The sequence below is a fragment of the Emydura macquarii genome, unplaced genomic scaffold (genome assembly GCF_026122565.2).
Source record: "Emydura macquarii macquarii isolate MOO-44397 ecotype Brisbane River unplaced genomic scaffold, CSIRO-AGI_Emac_v2 contig_450, whole genome shotgun sequence".
In the NCBI taxonomy this organism is placed as follows: Eukaryota; Metazoa; Chordata; order Testudines; family Chelidae; genus Emydura; species Emydura macquarii.
The window spans coordinates 12,205,631-12,213,663 of record NW_027130587.1 but is presented as its reverse complement, the minus strand read 5'-3'; positions in this window follow the sequence as shown (position 1 = coordinate 12,213,663).

Sequence of the window (8,033 nt, the reverse complement as noted above, 5' to 3'; positions counted from 1 at the left end):
AGAGAATGTAATTGAATTGGATGTTCAGAAAGAGAGATCCCATTCTAACTGGGGAGGAGAGGACTATAATTAAAGAGCCAGCATAAGCGAGACAAAGAGCCAGCATAAGCCATTCATAGGCCCTCCAGATACGGCTCCTCTGGGACTTGGTGCATAGCCCTTGTGTGAGCCCATTGGGTGCTGGTGAAGGGCTCCCTGTGTGCGGCGAGGTTTTTTTTTAATCGCTTTGTGCGAACTTTTGGGGAGGAATTTCAGGAGCAGCATTAAGTCCCAGTACCAGACAGGCTGGGCCTCATTCGGATCTTGGTTATACGTGTGTCGCTCAGCAGGAAGGCCAAGGAGTGAAGTGACCGCAAAATCAGGCCTGTTATACCTTATCTCCCCTCAGTGGAGAAGGAAAATACCATGGAGAGGGGTATGATGATGTGGAGAGAAGGCGAGATTTAGCACTAAGGGCCAAATTTGCACAGTAGCTTGGGGCCTGATGGTCAAGAAGGGAGCTTTTCATAGGCAGAGTGAGACCTCCCAATTCCCATTGACTTTGGGAGCCCTTTACACCTTAGAAAATCTCCTCCAAAAATGCTCAGCACCTCCTCTTGGGGTCAGATTTTCGAAAGAGACCAGCACCTAGAAAGCTGACCTCTTCAAAAAGAAATTCTCTCTCAAGTCTTAGTAACAAGAGGGCTGCTCCAACGTCTCTCTTTTGTGTATGAGCCGTAACAGTTTCCCTTATTGTTTTAAGATCAGACATGAATTGGAATACACGTCGTTTGACTGACAACTGGTTTTCTTCAAATGGTGATTTCTCAGCAAGGGACCATCCAGAAGGACTTTGCAATTGCCCCCATATGATCTTGCACTTGGTAAACAGTGCTTATTTTATTTAAATTCCCAAGCTGCTTGTTAATTTTAACTGATCTTTGCAAATCACTACCCCTGCTTCCATTAATCTTGCTGTTGATGCATTGTTACCCTGATGAATGCAGAACTTAAGTGCAAGAAATGTAATCCATAATTAATGTTCAGTACCGTTAGAGTTAATTCCGCTAGATGATTTGATTTCCTGGTGGGCTGGGATGCTACCTGGAAAATCTAATCAAAGATGTAGAAAGTCAACGGCCAAATTAAGTGATGCATGTGTCTCTGTAAAATCCATTTTGGAATGTTGTGTGGTGAGTTGTGTGACGTGATGTGATGCAGAGATCAACATAATGATGGTTAATGGAGTGCAGTGGAGACTGCAGAAACCAGTGCATCCAAAGCAGGGGTTGAAATAGAATAAAAGACGATGATCCTCTTCCAGACTCCGCCCATAAAATAAGCTTTGCCTGCTCAAAATGCCAGTACTGAGCTGCTGCCCTCAATAGATTGTGCAGCTGTTCAATATATGATTGCAGATGCTCTCTGGGGTCTGCTTCTTCTTGGTGGGGCTCAGATCCCTTGCTAGGCTTCGTCTGCTTGGCTCCTTCTTGACTAGGGTCCACCCATGCCAAAATTTGCACTCACATTCGATTGTGGAGGTCTTCGTAGTACAACATTTTCTCCCTTTTTACATGCTTGAGCAATGAAACAGCAATGAAATAGTTAGCAATGTTGACATTGAAAATATCGTCGTGAACTAGCACCCATGGAAATGAATAGGACAGTGCAAACCTTGGACCTGTTGCGTCAGGCTCCCTGAAAACTCAGGCTGTCGTCCCTGGACTGGCTGCAGTTAGTTCACATTTTCAAAGGTTTCTTTATAACCATGGCATTTAGAGACTTACCTTTTTTTTAAAATGAAAGCTGGGACTCTGGAGAGTAAGAAGTTAGTTTGGGAGTAGTGCTGGTGTGTTGTATCCATGCCTGTGTACCCGCAATTCAAATCATGCTTCAAAGAAACACTTTATACCATGTACTCTGTGATGCCAAAGTTTTAATTTCCTGGGCTTCGTGTTTCCTATGAGGAAGTGACTCCTTGTTTATTTTTGGTCTTTGCTGGTCGGTTTATTAATGCACGGCTGCATCTCTATAGCTAATTGCACCCAACTGCTGTAGCAGAGAGCATATTTTGTTTTCATGTCTGCCTTTGCAGATTATTGACAGTGTAGATACAGCAGGTGCTAGGCATTAGAGTGCAGGATGATGCATCTGAAAAACCAAGTTCTAGTGCTGATGCTGCCGCAGGTGCAGTCTATGACCTGGTGTAAGTCAGAACCTCTCTGTGCTCTGAGAGCCTTGCATGGAAAGCACTGTGCGTGAGTACGTAGAAGGGCGAAAATGCTGCTTCTTGCTGCAATTCTAGACATCGACACATTTAGCAGGTCTGTTGGGCTGGGCTCTGTATGTGTGACACACCAGGCAGCTGCCTCTGGGGTGGAATGGTGTGTGCCTTTCCCCCCGACTAGGGACATAATCACATTTCAAAGCAGGATTCTAATCAATAAAGCTCTGAGAGATTAGCCGGGGGGCGAGATCTCAGTTCATTTATTGCCTCTATACTGAAGGTGTAGACAGATTCCATAACTAGGACCACTTTGCTCCTTTGGTTTAGGAGTCGTTTGAAGGGGTTAAGAGAGTCTCGATGGACTTAACCTCCAGTTGTCTGACCAAAATAGCCAGAGCACAATCAGTGCTAACACATATAACCCACATCACTTATAGACCTCAAAACGCTTTTTAAAGATGGTTAAATGTTTCTATCCCCATTTGACACCCAGTCAAATTAAGGTTAAGATTGCTGCAGGCTTGTAGTATGTATTTCTTAATATGATCTATTATTTGTGTGGAAGTAGGGCTCACAGATCCCTATCAAGATCAGGCTCCACTGTGCTTGATGCTCTAGAAACACATAGGAAAACAGCTACTGCCAGGAAAAGCCTACATAGAATCTAGAAAGCTAGTACATCTTTTGTAACATAATTTTCCTTTCTATCGCTACAATTAGTTTGCAATATGCTCATGGTAAAGGATCAAGTCTGCTACTTAAACAAGTTTTGAAAGACTTAGGATGGTACATGAATGGGCCAGAACTTCCATCAGAAATGGGATGCTCATTGGTAAATTCCTCATCATTAAACCGAGACTTTCTCTGGGTAATGTGAAGCAGAAGCTTTGACTGCGTCGGTGTAAGGGATAACACTGTGCAGAACGCGCTGGGAGGAAGCGAGATTAAATCCTACAATAGAATCCAAGAAGTTAGAGGTGAAAATGACCTTTTAGGTCTTGTCATCCCTATCTCAGGGACGAGTACAGCATTGCTCACGATGGTACATTTTCTAGTGCTTTTGCCCATTGGCTTCTTCTGGCCACCACTTCTGGTCCCTTCCTGTTCTAAAAGGTTCAGCATCCCTCAAACATTATAACATCATATAGGGAAGAAGTGAGTAGGAATAAGCTACAGAACAGTGAGTCAAACGGGCAATCATATGTTCTCTTTGTCAGAGGAAGAGTCAGTCATTGACGGTAAAGAAAACAGTGCTGGAACTGAACTGAAACTCGCGGTTCACAACAACCCTGAATTTTGGAGAAGCTCTTAGCTGGATCCAGACTTTGTGACTCAAGCCCATCTCAGTAACTAAAAACGGATGGTGGAATCCATCCCTGTGCAGAGAGCCAGCATAAGGTCGATGTATTGCCCCAAAGCCCTGCTAAAACAAGTCAGACACCCTAAATGAATGTGCCGCTTGGTCCATTACCTCAGTAAAATCAGTACAGGGATGAGAAGGAAAACAGCTATCCCTCCCCCAGTCTCCCAGTGCTACATCAGGGGCTGGTGGCCACTGCCACAGATGCGTTGAGATCTTCTTATCTCTTCTCCCAGCTTCAAAGAAAGCCAGAAGTGAGGAAGGCCCATCCTCCAGAAAGTCAGTCTGCTGATCATTATTTCAGTGGTTCCTGCCAATCTCTCTCTCTCTGTAGAGTATGCAACATACTTGCTGATAAGGGTGCAAATTATGTCACTTTGCATTATTAAGGCAAGGGGATGAATTGGTGTTGACAAGGTAATGGCCACTTCTGAATATCGCATTGCGGGTTTTTTATCTCTCTTCACAGCAAGGCTCTTTGCAATTTCCAGACACCATGGAGTCCTGACAGGGCTTGATTTCCCTTTGATGGAAAAAGCAGTCATGAAGAGCTGACAATCACACATACCTCTGCAGTGACACTTCTTCTGCATAATAACACTCTTGGCCAAAATGTGATGTTTACAGGGCTTCAATTAAAGAACATTTTAAGTGCTTCAAGTGGCATCACAGTCCCAAGATGCTGTAAGGAGTTCTGGGCTGTCACACTGATCATCTGTCACAGTAATAATACCAGAGCCTCTGTATTGCCATTGCTTTCTTTGCATAATGATAGCTGACATGGTCCTGAAAAGAGGATGTGCAATTTGGCAGACGGATTAATAGCAGGTATGCTTTATATAAATTCACTTAATGGTCCTATTCAAGAAAAACCATCTTGGCCATCTGGTAATAAGAACATGGATATCGTTGCTTATGGATTTCACATCACCTGGTTATCGAAATGTTTCAAATTTCTCTGCTTGTGCTCCCACAAGTAGCTAAGTAGCTCCCTGTCTTGTAATGTTCTGCTTGGAAATTCAGACCACATCCTCAGCTCGTGTGAATTGGTACAGCGCCACTGACTTTGTTGGCTATGCATCAGTTGACGTCACCTCATGATCTGGGCCACAAAATCTAGAGGCGGTCCTCATGGGAATTATTACATCAGACTCCAGCCAATCTGGGTGGTAAAGGGCTTCTGGGAAGACATGCCTTTTGAAGTATCAGGATTCAGCATCACTGCAATGGCAAGGGGAGAACAATGCAGACTCTAAGTTAAGGGTTTGGATGATGCCCACAACATCTCTGAAAATAAGCTAATGGAAGTGAAATCAATACACCACATCGAATTTAGCGTGAGCGAAACTTTTACTAACCCAGGAGGCTTTCAAAAGCAATTAAGGCCAGCAAACTCCCCAGGTTATCTGAATTTCATGCACAAATATGTATTTATGTTCTCCTGTGTGTACAGCCTGTTTTTCATTTGGCATGAGTGTACGGCATGCTTTCAGAAATCTATAATTTCTTGTATTATAGGGCAAGGATAAAACAACAAGGGGGAAGAGAAAAGGAGACAAAATATACCATGCATCCCAACCTAAGAGGCATGTAAACAAAATAAAGTGAAACCCATCTTAAGTGACCACTCAAATAACCAGCTGTTGCTTAGAGGAGTCTCTAATAAAGGTAGAACAGAATTATATTCCACAGAATTGGGAATCCTGAGGCAGAAGATTACCTTATAAAACTGGTTTCTTGTGGACTCGCATCGAGTCTAATTCTGCTGTCAAACAGATGTAAAGCGAATGCACTTTCCTAGAATAAAGCTGGCATGAGAGGACAATCAGACCCATTTTCCTTTTTCGCTGCTCTCAGTGGTGTTTACAGTGTTGCTTACTGTGGCTTGTATATTTAGATTGTAAGCTCTTTGGGGCAGGGACGGCTTCTATTCTGTGTTTGCATAGGTTCTAGATTAATGAGGTCTCTATTCTGGTTGGGGTCTTGCGGTACTACCTGACTATAATAAATATAGACAAACTAGCTGAGTAAGTTGTCCACCATAGCTGAGATGGAAAAGCTGGCTTAGGCCTGATGCTCCAGAGCCTTGTGCTGTTGTTGTGTTCACTTCCACCTGTACAAAGTGGGTATAAAAAGCTGCCACCTGTATGAGTGAGTGATGGGAGAATTCTGGTTTGGTAGTTAAGGACTACTTTTCACCACTATAAACAACTACCCAGGGGGCATAGCAGTGAGATGCTGAGATCCCATTTGTCTTCCAAATCCTTAATATTCAAGAATGCACAACACCTTTTATTTGTTTAGTGTACCAGTGGCCTTTCTCCCTGTAGGTTATTGGGGGACTGCATAAAACCAAGTTCGTTTCTTTTTAAAAATTGTGTCAACTTCTTGCTTTCCTTACCTAGCTAGTGTTTGTCTGTTTCATATAACTTGTGCTGACTGTTTCTTTACCCATTGCTATCTCTAGGCAGGCTGTTTCTTTGTATGGAAATGAATAATGAAACCAATACAACTGCAGAGAAAGATGATGACATCATGATATTTGCCATGTGATCATATAGTCTGAAATGTTTTCTATTCGTACATAAATGTATTACATAGCTCTCAAATGTTTGGTCAGATATTGATTTTATCCAGAGTCTTCTTTATAGAGGCATTGAAACACATTAAATGCAAAAGAAAAGGGTCAAATTCAGGAATAAATATGCCTGAGGAACTAGGAATGAGACACACAAGCCTTTCATCTGTAAATCACCATTTCAGCTAAGTAATGACAGGAAGTAGTTACCATCCAGTGCCTGTTTGGGGACTAGGTGAAATGGATTATAGTGTGGGGGCTTTAAACATGGTGCTAAATTTAGGATGAATAGTTCTAATCCACTATCCACTGTAGAGGCTTTATATATTCTGCAAAATGCCAGAAAGCTGCCTAAACCGACCTCCAGAGGGCAGGCTAATGCTCGAGAGGCCAGATCCTTTGCTGGTGTAAATTGGTATAGCTCTGCTAACCGAATTAAGCCACTTTTAAACTGATTTAAGAGCAACCCCACAAGGGGGCTGCACTGACGTAGCTAAATCCATTTATAAACCAGTTTGATTAAATTGGTGCAATTTCTGTCTAGACCAGGATTAACATGACAGTGTTACACTATTAGCTTTACTCTGTCCGCCTAATTTGGACAGCCAACAGAGGGGATGCTGCGTAAACTGTGCTGAGATTTAGAAAGTCTTGTTCTTAATGAGGCCAATATGTTTGCCATTTATTTTAGCGGGACCAAGCCTTGGCCCTAAGGGCTTTTATTTGAAATCTGGTCATGATCCATGTCTCTCGTAATTTCAGTCATAACGTCCCATCCCTAAAACGGTGCATGTACAATATCAGTCTGCTTTCCAGATTCAATGAGAGGGTATTGTTTTTTAATAAAGGCTGAACTCTTCCTTTCTAGAGAAAAACAAAACGATTCAGTGGGCTGGAGCCTCAGCTTTTGTAAATTGGTGTTGCTCCATTGACGTCAACATCAATTTACACGAGCTGGGGATCTGGCCCCATAATCCAATGCCCCTGTTCCCCCACTCCGGCGCAACCGTCCCTAATAACAAAGACCCAGATCTGCAGCCTGCCACCGGCCTTTAAAATGCACATCCTTTATTCCAATTTTTCTGAATCAAAACACCATGCTGGCTGAGTCCACATGGGTGAAATAGATGGGATTGGCACAGATATATTTTAAAAACATATTCTTTTGCATCCAACAACTCTTGCCCTAATGCAGTCAAAACACTTAAAAACAACTCTTTGTTTCCTTTTAAAAACATAGAAGGATTGATCAACAGTAAACCAGAGCTGTTAAAGCCCCCTTGTGGTGGTGAATATCGCTGGTATTTTGCCAAAAGCCCGTGGAGCATTAAAACAGCAGGTTAGCAAAGCCAGACACATAATCTACTAAAATCAACAATGCAATAGCTGCAGCTCCACTTCAGGAGTACTGTGTGGCTGGAACATTTACATTTCTCTGCATTTATTTTGCCCTGATGGTAACAGTAAGTGTACATTTTGCATAGAGAGAACAGCAAGGAAATCAAGGTAAGATACCATTTGAGTCTTGCTAAATTTGATCTGTAGTCAATATATATAGCAGTATCTGAGGAGCATGTGGCTATCCATATGTGAAATAGAAAATGTATACATAGCAGCTCCTAAATGGAAAATGTGTACACATCCTGTATAAAATACATAATTGTCCTTGTCTGTATACTGTATGGTTGTATGCATATAAATTAAGGCACGTCCGGAAGGGCTATTGTTTCAGTGCCTGACAGATATCAATTTCAATGTCTGTGGTAAATGTGACTACTGTTGAACATGAAGGCTTTATACATTAGAGGAGTGTGTACATCAAGAAAAATATCCTTCTTGATATGAATTTGTGATCTATGTCTAAACTACCGTCGCGTGCCACGTTTATT